The sequence below is a fragment of the Eumetopias jubatus genome, unplaced genomic scaffold (assembly GCF_037043125.1).
Source record: "Eumetopias jubatus isolate StellerSeaLion01/CBP00866 unplaced genomic scaffold, mEumJub1_p1.0 scaffold_2, whole genome shotgun sequence".
Taxonomy (NCBI): Eukaryota; Metazoa; Chordata; class Mammalia; order Carnivora; family Otariidae; genus Eumetopias; species Eumetopias jubatus.
In genome coordinates this window covers 160000743-160013061 of record NW_028274808.1, presented here as the reverse complement: position 1 = coordinate 160013061, position 12319 = coordinate 160000743, and positions in this window count along the sequence as shown.

Genomic DNA, 12319 nt, shown 5'->3' with positions numbered 1-12319 from the left:
TGAGTAGCAAGTTTGGATGCCTGTGGAAATTCTCAGAAAAGGATGCTCATGACAAGAGAAGTGGGGAGTTGATGCCTAAGTTAGAAAACTGCTCAGGAATGCACAAATTAAGATTGATGTTTGGAACTCCAATTTCCATACTTTCTATTGTTTCTTTTTCATAATAATGAGTCTGTCTTTCTACCTCTCTTTATTCAATCAAGTAAGACACAGTGAGTTTAATGAGTTTTGATTTTCCCAGTCAGGAAGACCTGTCAATATTTCATAAGCAAGCAGAAAGAGGCGCTAAAAGAACCCTATTAAAATATTTTAGTCACTTCTGAAGATCCAAAGGCAGTTCCTTTTTGCTAAGCTTTATTCTCTTTTATGAATTCCTCTCTTCGCAGATTTGTCTTTTGTGATCACTCTGAGATCAAACAGCTCATACAATGTACATGAGTCAGTTTTACTGATCCAGCCCCATAGCCTGTTGCCTTGCCTTCCTAGCTGTCAAGCTGCAATTAAGTTGTCAAAAATGTTCAGCTTGCTACCTATTTATAATGTAAACAAATGGTTGCTAATATCAAACTATTTGTGACTACAGGATTTTTACACATTTTCTTGGCTAAAAGGGCATTCTTAAAAAAAAAAAAAAAAGAAACTCCAAAATAGTTGAGGTTTTGAGTAGAGACATGAAGATTTAATGTGAGTTGTGATTTTTGTCGTAATAAAGAGTGAAGCAAAGTTTTTGAGAGAGCTGAGCTGTTTCATCACGTTAATCAACAGATATATGTATGATTATTATAACATCACTGTCTCCATGGGTGTGGCTTCAGTAAATTGAAAATATTACATTTACTTTACATAATTATAATTGTGCTGTTCTGGATGCTCCTTTAAATTTTTTGTTTTATTTTTCCAGCTTTATTGAGGTATAATTGACAAATAACGTTGTGTATATTTAAAGTGTACAACGTAATAATTTGCTCCTTTTTTTGTCTATTTATACTCACATGTGTATGGGGGAAAGCTTTCGTTCAAATATAGTGGGGTAGAATTGTTACCGTATCTATGTGTTCTCAATCAAATATTAGTTATATTTTGGTGTTTAGTTATATTTTACCCTCTTGTTAGGGTCATCTAAAAATCCAGGTTGGGTGGGGTTTTTTGCCCTGTCTAGCAAATGAGTTGAGGCCCAGGCTTTGGTTGGAAGCATTGACTTTACTGCTGTAACTCTCTTTTGCTACATGACTCTTTTGCCCAGAACAGTTCTCCCCATCTATCAGACTCTGATGCTTTGGGCAGGCTCAAAGACATCAATATGGTAGGCCTCTCTACTGACCACTAACTCAGCCATAGTGACCCTCCCTGCTATTCCCAAGGCTGAGGTAGTCAGGCAACACCTCACGGAGATGTTGTCATTTGAGTTAGATGGAAGGAAGTGAAGAGTCATCAGATGGGTATCTGAGAGAATAGCATTCCAGGCAGAAGGGAGAGTCTGTACAAAGGCCCTGAGGCAGGAGGTTGCCTGGAATGTTTGAGGAGTAGCCAAGAGGCCAGATCAGCTACAACAGAGTAAGGGCTGGGAAGGGTAGTAAAGGTAAGATCATAGCAGTGTAGGGCTCTGGAGGCCACTGTTTACGCTGCATAGAATGGGGGAACTACTGAAGTGTTTGAAGAGTCAGTCTGGCCTGTGTGGAGAACAGCCATGAACAGTAAAGTTTATTTCTCACAGCTCTGGAGGCTGGACGTGTGAGATTAGGGTGCCGGCATACTCAGGCAAGGGCTCTTCTGGGTTGTAGACTTCTTGTTATATCCTCAGGGGGCAGAAGGGCCAAGGAACATTCTGAGGCCTCTTTTATAGGAGTGCTAACCCCACTTATGAGGGCTCTGCTCTCATGACTTCATCATCAACCAAAGGCCCCAGCTCCTAACACCATCACCTTGGGAGTTAAGATTTCAACATATGAATTTATGGAGAACACAAACATGCAGACCTAAGCAAACAGAGCGATTATAAATCAGACCATATTAAGAAGCATCTCATGGGTGGCTCAGTTGTTAAGTGTCTGCCTTTGGCTCAGGTCATGGGCTCCCTGCTCGGCGGGGAGTCTGCTTGTCCCTCTCCCACTCCCCCTGCTTGCGTTCCTGCTCTCACTGTCTCTCTCTGTCAAATAAATAAATAAAATCTTAAAAAAAAAAAAAGCATCTCATGAATGCCTTTTCAGTATCTGTTTGGGTTCTTCTCTCATCTGGACAGCACCTAGATTTTTTTTTTTAATTGTTCCTCTCCTTCCCTTTCTTTTTTTTTTTTAATTTTTTATTATGTTAATCACCATACATTACATGATTAGTTTTTGATGTAGTGTTCCATGATTCATTGTTAGCACCTAGATTTTTCTCCGGGGAATCCATTCTTCCTCCTTGGAGTAGTCAGGTGCTTTGGTTAGTGTGGACCCCACCTCTTGCTCTAAAGGAAGGCTTTACTTGCCATAAGTCAATCAATGTTTCTTTGGAGACGTCAAGGAGATTCCTAGTAAATGTCATCTTTTCCCTGCCTAGGTCTGAGCAACTGGAAAAATAAAACAAAGAGTAAATACGAAGATCCCAAACAGCACTTCTATTGTCTTAGAGGCCAGAGTAGGGCATGCAGCTCAGGTCTGTTGACCAAGTGGACTTACTAATACTCAGCCCCAAATTATACAGACTTGGGCACTGAGTCACCGGTCAGCTATGGACTTTGACAGGTCCTGCTACATAGAGTAACGGAAGGGAACTCCTGTTCTCTGAGAGGGAGTCTGCTCCCAAAAGGAAGGGCAGAGCTGCATAGAGCATTCTCACCTAGGCTTTACAAAATTCCAATCAGATGAGTTGGTCCCATCTTCCCAGGAGCAGAGAGAGGCTAGAGAGGCTGGAATTAATCAAAGCACCATCAGGAGTGGGAAAAGGCATTCTCCATAACAAATGCAATTTTATCCCTCTTGCTACAGCAAGATTGGCTCAGGATGGATAGTAACCCAGGCCTAAGCCAATCAACCTGTTGACATTTCCTACCTTCAAATGGCATTCTTGATATAGGATAAAGAGTCCTAAAATTTGTATGGAATCACCAAAGATTCTGAATAGCCAAATACTGAGAAAGAAGAACAAAGCTAGAGGCACCACACTCCTTGATTTTAAACTATATTACAAAGCTATAGTAACCAATATAGCTTTAGTTATATGTATATAATATATATTATATATTTTATTATTTATTTATTTATTTATTTATTTATTTATTTATTTATTTATAGCATAGTATTGGAAGAAAAAGAGACACATAAATCAATGGAACAGAATAGAGAGCCCAGAAATAAACCCATGCATACGTGGTCAATTAATTTATGACAAAGGATCCAAGAATATACACTGGGGAGAGGACAGTCTCTTCAATTAAATGGTGTTGGGAACACTGAAGAGCCAAATGCAAAAGAATGAAACTGGACCACTATCTTATACCATCAACTCAAAATGGATTAGGGGCACCTGTGTGGCTCAGTCAGGTAAGCGTCTGACTCTTGATTTTGGCTCAGGTCATGATCTTAGGGTTGGGAGAACAAGCCCTGCATTGGGCTCCATGCTCAGTGGAGAGTCTGCTTTAGAGTCTCTTCTTCTCCCTCTGCCCCCTCCCCCACTCACTCTCCTCTCACTCTGAAACAAATAAATAAATAAAATCTTAAAAAAACAACAAAAAACCCCAAAATGGATTAAAGACTTAAATGCAAGACCTGAAACTCCTGGAAGTGACCAGGTGTTAAGTTCCTTGATATTGGGGCAATGATTTTTTTGGATTTGACACAAAAAACAAAGGCAACACAAGCAAAAATCAACAAGTGTGACTACATCAAACTAAAAAGCTGCTGCACAGCAAAGGAAACCATCAAGAAAATGAAAAGGCAACTTATGGAGGAGAAAATGTTTGCAAATCATATATTTAATAAGGGGTTAAAATCCAAAATAAATATAGAACTCCTACAACTCAACAGTAAAAAAACCAAACAATCAATTAAAAAATGGATAGAAGATCTGAATAGACATTTTTTTTTCAAAGAAGACATACAGATGACTAACAAGAATATTTTAAAAGTTACATTGAAATTGTACCTTTTGAAGTGTACCAACAGATACATTGAAAAGGTGTTCAACGTTACTAATCATCAGGGAACTGCAAATCAAAACCACAATGAGATGTCATCTCACTACTCTTAGAATGGCTATCACCAAAAGACAAGAAATGACAAGTTTTGGTGAGGATGTGGAGAAAAGTGAACACTTGTGCACTAATAATGGGAATGTAAATTGGTGCAACCATGGAAAACAATATGGAGGATCCTCAAAAAATTAAAAAGAGAACTATCAGATGATCCAGCAATTCCACTCCTGGGTATATACCTGAAGAAAGTGAAAACACTAATAGAAAAGATATCTGCACACCCATGTTCATTTCAGCGTTATTTACAATAGCCAAGATATAGAAGCAACCTAAGTGTCCACTGATGGATGAATGGATAAAGATGTGGTATATGTATAGACAATGGAATATTATTCAGCCATAAAAAAGAAGGCAACCCAGCCATTTGAGACAACAGAGATAGTCTTTGAGGGCATTATGCTAAGTGAAATAAGTCAAGCAGAGAAAGGCAAATACCATGTGATCTCATTTATATGTAGAATCTAAAACAAACAAAAACAGAAACATGATAAAAACCAAGCTCAAAGATAAAATCAGACTGGTGGTTGCCAGAGGTAAGGGGAGGAAATGAGTGAAGGAGATCAAAGAGTACAAACTTCCAGTTATAAGATAAATACAAACTTGAGGATGTAATGTACAACATGATAACTATAGTTAATAATACTGTATCGCATATTGGAAAGTTGCTAAGAGTAAATCTTAAAAGTTCTCATCACAAGAAAAATAAATTTTATAACTGTGTATGTCTTCATAGTGCAGGTGTTTAACGGAAAACTTCTTTTTGTTTCTGTTTTGATTTTGCATTCATTTTTTAAAGGATATTTTCACAAGGTATAGAATTCAAGTTTGACGGCTCTTTTTTCAGATGACATCCTATTGTTTTCTGGCTTCCATTTTTTCTCTGATGGGAAGTCAATCAACATTTTAATTTTTGTTCTCCTAAGTATCATTGTCCCTTTCCCACCAATCTGGCTGCTTTTAAGACGTCTCTAGGTACAGTTCTCTTTTTATTTATCTAGCTTAGTATTTACTAAGATTCTTGGATATATGGGTTTGTTTCTCTTATGAACTTTGGAAAATTCTTCACCATTACCTCTTCAAATATTTCTTTTTGCCCCAGCCTCTCCTCAATTCCTAGATTCCAGCTACCTATGTGGTAGATTACTTGATATTGTCCTATAGGTCTCTGGTCTCTCTTTGTTCTATTTTTTTCTCTCACAATTTTATTTATTCTTCAGTTTGGATAATTTCTATTGACCTACCTTGGGGTTCACTAGTTCTTTTCCTTGTGGATATATGTCTGCTCTTAAGCTCATCCAATACATAGTTCATTTTAGATACTATAGTTTCTTAGTTTCCATTTTTCTGCTGAAATGCTCCATCTCTTTGCTCATTTTGTTCATCTTTTATCTAAATTCTTCAGTGTATTTGTAATAGCTATTTAAAAATTCTTGTCTGCTAATTCCAACACTTGGGTTATCTGTGAGTTTGCTTTCCTTATTTTTTTTCCTCTTGATTATAAGTCATACTTCTTCACTTTTTCTCCATATCTTGTTATTTTTGTTTTAGACATTTTGTGTATGTTTGTTTATAAGTAGTATTCAGCCCCAGAAAAGGCAATGCCCTTTCCTCTAGCAGCAAGCCAGGTTGAGAGGCTGATCTCTTCGGGTACTCAGAGTTTGGGGTTGGCACATTAGTTAATTTCAGTTCAGTTCACCTCTGGTATCAGATATCTTGAGCATGATCAGATTCTTCCCTCCAGCAGAGCTTTGAAATCTAAGCACCATGAAACAATGAGATCTCTAAGCTTTCCAGTAGAGTCATCAGTTTCTTGTGCCACAAACACAGGAAGTCATCCAGTCATTATGATCTAGAGGGCAGGGGGAGCCACAGGTCAACTCTATCCTATTGTTACCATGCAAAGATTTCAGTCTAGCATGTCAGACCCTCTTCTTTTTCTTTTTTTCTAAAAGAATCCTGAAATTGAGGACTTTCTGTAAAATTTCCCAATATTTCATGTTGGCAAATAATTCAAAATTCTTTTAAAAGGTAGTTCGTCCCTGACAAAATATATGTTAGGTTAATTCAGTCCATGGACCACCAGTTCTCAGTCTCCAGTATAGTCCAACTTCTTCACAGTAGACAAGAAAGAGAAGACCCCAAAGAACTTAACCTTACTTCAGCAAACAGGACTTTCTGAAGTTAAAGAAAATGTTTTAATTCTTAGAAGTTTAAACATGTTTAAATTTGGTTGCTCGTTTATTATAAGGCCTTTAGTCAAGGATTTTGCAAAGTTAGGAAATATAGAAACTATCCATCCAGTTGTACGTGGCATAGAGGATTAGCTTATTAGTTATGTTTAAATGTCAATTTTCCACTATGTAGACAGGTACATCAGTGGTAATTCCAGATAGGTAAGAAAATAGGCAAATTTAAAACACCTCAAACATATCATTTTCAAAAAAAATCTTATAGCCGTATACCAATTTTGTTCTGTATTTCCTGAGAAACATAACTCTCCCTACAACTGGCTTCTGTGGGCATGAGATCTGCCAGAGAATAAGACTACGAGTATACATTCCTGGAAAAATTTGTTGCATTTCAAATTTAATTCTTTTTAATCTTTTCATGCCAAAGTCATATTTGCTATTTATAGAAACCTATTTGTTTCAGTTCCTTACCTGGTTGGAATGACAAAGAAAGGACAGTCAATATCAAAGGACAGAACCTGCAAACCATTTTAATATTCTTGTTTCTCCAGACAAAGTAACCCAAATAAACATGGTTATGGGTGCTGGGGTGCTATATTTTGTAATTAAAACCTAAAAATCACTCCTTGTCTTATATTCCTCTTCACATACATACATATACTTGTCCCTTTCTACCTCCTACAAGCCCAGAACCACAATTCTGCAAATAACTGAGATGAATGTATTTTATGATGTATTTATTTCTCTCTCCAAGCTCTGAAAGAAAAACTGGCTGGAAGCCAATGAGCATTAAGAACTCATTTCTTGCCAGGCAGCTACTATTATTTGTTCAAAACATATTCATAGAGTTGCCACTGTAACAACTTGGAAAGTAGATTAAAATCACACCATCTTTTCTACCCCCCCAGTAACTTTGCATTTCAATGCCTCCCTGAACATTTCAGGAATAATCAACAGGACTCAGACTTTTCTCTTTCAGCTTGAAGGCTAGAAAAGTGAACGATGGGGATGTCAAGTCTTGGAAGATTTAACTAAACTCCACTTCCCTCTTCTGCCCCTCAATGTAGGCCTTCCCTGAGATTCTTTTCCTTGTTCCTCACTCTCTTCCTCAAAGCTCTTGCATCTCCCATGGGGTCAATGATTTCTTATAAAAGAAATCTTTACAAGGTCAATGATTAATGATCTTATATAGGATCAATGATCTCCTGTTAGTTTGCAGATCTAACATCACTTTCTTTGTGTGTGGCAAAATATACACAACATAAAATTTGCCATGATAACCATTTTTAAGTGTGTAGTTCAGGGGCATTAAGTGCATTCACACTGGTGTGCACCCATCACCACTATCTGTCTCCAGAACTTTTTCATCTCCCCAAACTGAAAATTTTTTATCCATTAAACAATAATTATCCATTCTTCCCTTCACATGGCCCCTGGAAACCACCATTCTACTTTCTGTCTCTACAAATTTGACTAGTGTAGGCACCTCATATAGTGAACTCGTACAGTATTTGTCCTTTTGTGACTGGTTTATTTCACTTAGCATAAAGTCTTCAAGGTTCATCCATGTTGGACCATGGATCAGAATTTCATTCTTTTTTAATGCTGAATAATATCCACTGCATGTGGATACTACCTTTTGTTTATCTCTTCATCTACGGACAAACATTTGGTTTGTTTCCACCTTTTGTCTATTGTGAATAAAGCTGCTATGAACATGGATGTACAAATATCTATTCTAACATCTCTTCTAGCTCCCTTTGTCCTGAGACCTTGTCGGGGGGATGGGTGTTTTGTTCAGAAGGAGGGGTCAGCCATAGCACAGCTGAGTGAAAGCGTCCAGCACAGTTGGAAATGCGGTGCTCAAGGTATCTTTACTTTCATTCATTTTTAGTGTCACTGCTTGAACTTAGGCCCTTAATATTTCTACCTCTTAGTATCCTTAGTTAATTAATTAACTAACTCCATTAGGCATGTTGCGTTTTCCTGCACCAACCTTGTAGCTATGCCATTTTCTTTATCAGGAGAGCCCTTCTTTCCCTCTGTACCTTGCCATCTTTGTCTTGACACCTTCCTGTGTACTCCAGCACACAGTAACTTCTCCCCTTCTTGGATCTCTTCAGCAATTTTTTTTTAAGATTTTATTTTTTTATTTGACACAGAGAGAAACACAAGTGAGAGAGGGAACACAAGCAGGGGGAATGGGAGAGGGAAAAGCAGGGCTCCTGCTGAGCAGGGAGCCCAATGCGGGCCTCGATCCCAGGGCCCCGGGATCATGACCTGACCGAAGGCAGACGCTTAACGACTGAGTCACCCAGGCGCCCCTCACTACATTTGTATCTTTGGGGTAAATACCTAGGGGTGCAATTGCTGGGTCATAGGGTAGCTCTATTTTTAACTTCTTGAGGAACCTCCATACTGTTTTCCAGAGTGGCTGCACCAGCTTGCATTCCCACCAACAATGTAGAAGGGTTCTCCTTTCTCTGCATCCCCGCCAACATTTATCATTTCCTGTCTTGTTAATTTTGGCCATTTCTGATTGGTGTGAGGTGGTATCTCCTTGTGGTTTAGATTTGTATTTCCCTGATGCCAAGGGATGTGGAGCATTTTTTCACGAGTCTGTTGGCCATTTGGATGTCTTCTTTGGATAAGTGCCTGTTTATGTCTTCTGCCCATTTCTTGACTTGGATTATTTGTTTTTTTGGGTGTTGAGTTTGATAAGTTCTTTTAAACTACTAATTGTTAAGAAAAATAGTCTGGGTCAAAGGAATTGGAATGATGATCCTCACTTACAATTCCACTTCATGATGGATACGTGTAATTGCCCCTCCCAGTGCTCCAGTTCTTCAGGGAGCAGGGAAGTCTCAGGGTACATGGGTTACATCCCAGAAGCTTGGATGATTGATGGGGGAGGGGTCGTTTGGAAAACACAGGTGACAGCACTTAGGTGGCACTCAGTTCGCAAAAGAAGGCATGGTAACAATTTGAGATGATGTCATTTTAATGAGGGTGGGATACTAATAAAGAGCTATCTTCACTTCACTTCTCTTCTCATGAGACCCATACCCAAAAGCCTGCTCAATATAATTGATTTCATGGGTCACAGAAGGAAAAACCTTTCCCCACCTCTGTGGGAAAATCTACCCTTACTGGGATGCCATCCCAGCTCATTAATGCTGTGTCTACTGATGTTCCTCACTTCTAAGTTCAATTAAATGTGAGGCCATTCATTTCTTCATTAATTCATCCATTCCTTCATTCATTCAGTAATCATTTGTGGAGGCTTTATGTGAGGGGCTCAGAGTAAGTCACACAAATGGTGTTTAACCTTAATGGAGTTGAGAATATAGTAGAGAACCAGACAAAATAGTCACAAATAAGAATAACTTAGAAACTGTGATACATTCTATGAAGAAAGTACAGATGCTGGCCATAGAGAAACATGAAAAAGGATCCTCTGAACTTGCTTAGAGAAGTGCTTTCCAAGGTGATGACATTTAAGTTGACAGAAAGTTGAGAAGGATCTGGGAACCCTTAGAGTAGAGGGAAGAGTGTTTCAGAGGAGACAGAACACTGTGTGAGGCTCGTGGGCTGGGGGGCACTGGTAGAGAGGGGAATTAGCACAAATCCCATCTAAAGGAAACACTTTGATGTGGTAGTCAGAGTACAGAGGAGGCTACCAGATTGCCTGATTCCAGTATCAATTCTACCTCTTACTATGCTGTGATCTCGTGCAAGTTCCACGCCTCAGTTTCCTTATCTATACTATGGGGTTTAAAAATAATACCTATGATGCAGAGTTTCAAAAGAAGACATAAGGGACACCTGGGTGGCTCAGCTGGTTAAGCATCTGCCTTCAGCTCAGGTCGTGATCCCAGAGGCCTGGGATCTAGTCCCGCATCAGGCTCCTTGCTCAGCAGGGAGCCTGTTTCTCCCTCTGCCTGCTCTGCCTGCTGCTCTCCCTGCTTGTGCTCTCTCTCTCTCTCTCTCTGACAAATAAAAAAATAAGCTCTTTTAAAAAAACATAAAAAGAAGGGGGGGAGCAAGATGGCGGAGGAGTAGGAGACCTGGATTTCATCTGGTCTCAGGAATTCAGCCGAATAGGGATCAAACCATTCTGAACACCTACGAACTCAACAGGAGATCAAAGAGAAGAATAGCAACAACTCTCTGAACAGAAAAGCGACCACTTTCTGGAAGGTAGGACATGCAGAGAGGTGAATCCGAGGTGATATTCGGGAGGATAGACGGCGGAGGAGGGGGCCTCCGTCAGCCGCTTCTGGCAAGTGATAGAGCCGTGGAGCACAAAATCGGAACTTTTAGAAGTCGGCTCCGCTGAGGGACATCGCTCCAGTGGCTAAGCGGGGGGTGGAACCCTCGATGGGACAGTGGGGTCTCAAGACCCTTGGGGTCACAGAAAGACCAGGGGTGCCTGAGTGCGGCAGAGCTCCCAGGTATCGGAGCGGGGAAGCCGGCTGCAGAGATGGAGCCAAGGCGCGGGCTCTCAGCCCGGGGGGTTGCCATAAACTGTGATCCGCGGCACAGTCGGGCCACTGCTCCTCCAGCAGGGACCCAACAAGCGGCAGATCCGGGGAGATTCCCCTCCCTCCCCCGGGAGGAGCGGCACGGGAGCGCACCGCAGGGATCTGCTGGGTTTGGAGACTCCACACGGGGTCGGATGCCAGAGATAGAAACAATCGCTCACAGGCCGGGTGAGCACGGAGTGCGGTCGGAGATCGGGGAGACAGGAGTGACTGCCTTTCTCTGGGGGCTTACTGAGGAGTGGGGCCCCAAGTTCTCGGCTCTTCTGGGGCGGAGATTGGGAGGCCGCCATTTTCATTCTCGTCCTCCAAAGCTGTACCAAAAGCTTGCAGGGAACAAAAGCTCCCGAGAACAAACCCGAGCAGATTCCTTAGCCCGGAGGCGGCAAGGGCAGGGCAATTCCGCCTCCAGCAAAGACGTTTGGGAACCACGGCAACAGGCGCCTCCCCCAGAAGATCAGCAAGAACAGCCAGCCAAGACCAAGTTTATGGATCAATGAGAACGGGAGAACTCCAGCGCTAGGGGAATACTGCACATAGAATCCATGCCTTTTTTACCATGATTCTTTAGTCTTTCAAAGTCAATTTTTTTAACTTTTTTTTTTGAAAAATTTTTCTTTTTCCCTTTCTCAACCAACATCTTATCCCTTTTTTTAAAAAACTTTTATTTTTCATTCTTAGAGTCATATTCTATCCCTTCATAGTAGTTACCCTTATTTTTGGCATATATATATATATATACATATATATATATAGTTGTTCTCTCTTTAAAATTTTGAGATATAGTCTCTTCTAACAGATCAAAATATATCCTAAATCTCTAGTGTACGGCTTTGTTCTAGTCTCCTGCCTGATCACATTCCCTCCCCCTTTTGTTTAAATCCTCTTCTTTCTTTTTTCAAACAACTTCTTATCAGTTCCTTTTATAAAATTTTTTATAATTTTCATCTTTACAGTGGGGGTGTCTTTGGGTCTAAAATGAGTCTCTTGCAGACAGCATATTGATGGGTCTTGTTTTTTAATCCAATCTGATAGCCTGTGTCTTTTGATTGGGGCATTTAGCCCATTTACATTCAGGGTAACTATTGAAAGATATGAATTTAGTGCCATTGTACTGCCTGTTAGGTGACTATTACTGTATATTGTCTGTGTTCCTTTCTAGTCTATGTTGCTTTTAGGCTCTCTCTTTGCTTAGAGGACCCCTTTCAAGACTTCTTGTAGGGCTGGTTTTGTGTTTGCAAATTCCTTATTTTTTGTTTGTCCTGGAATGTTTTTATCTCTCTTTCTATTTTCAGTGACAGCCTGGCTGGATATAGTATTCTTGGCTGCATATTTTTCTCATTTAGTGATCTGAA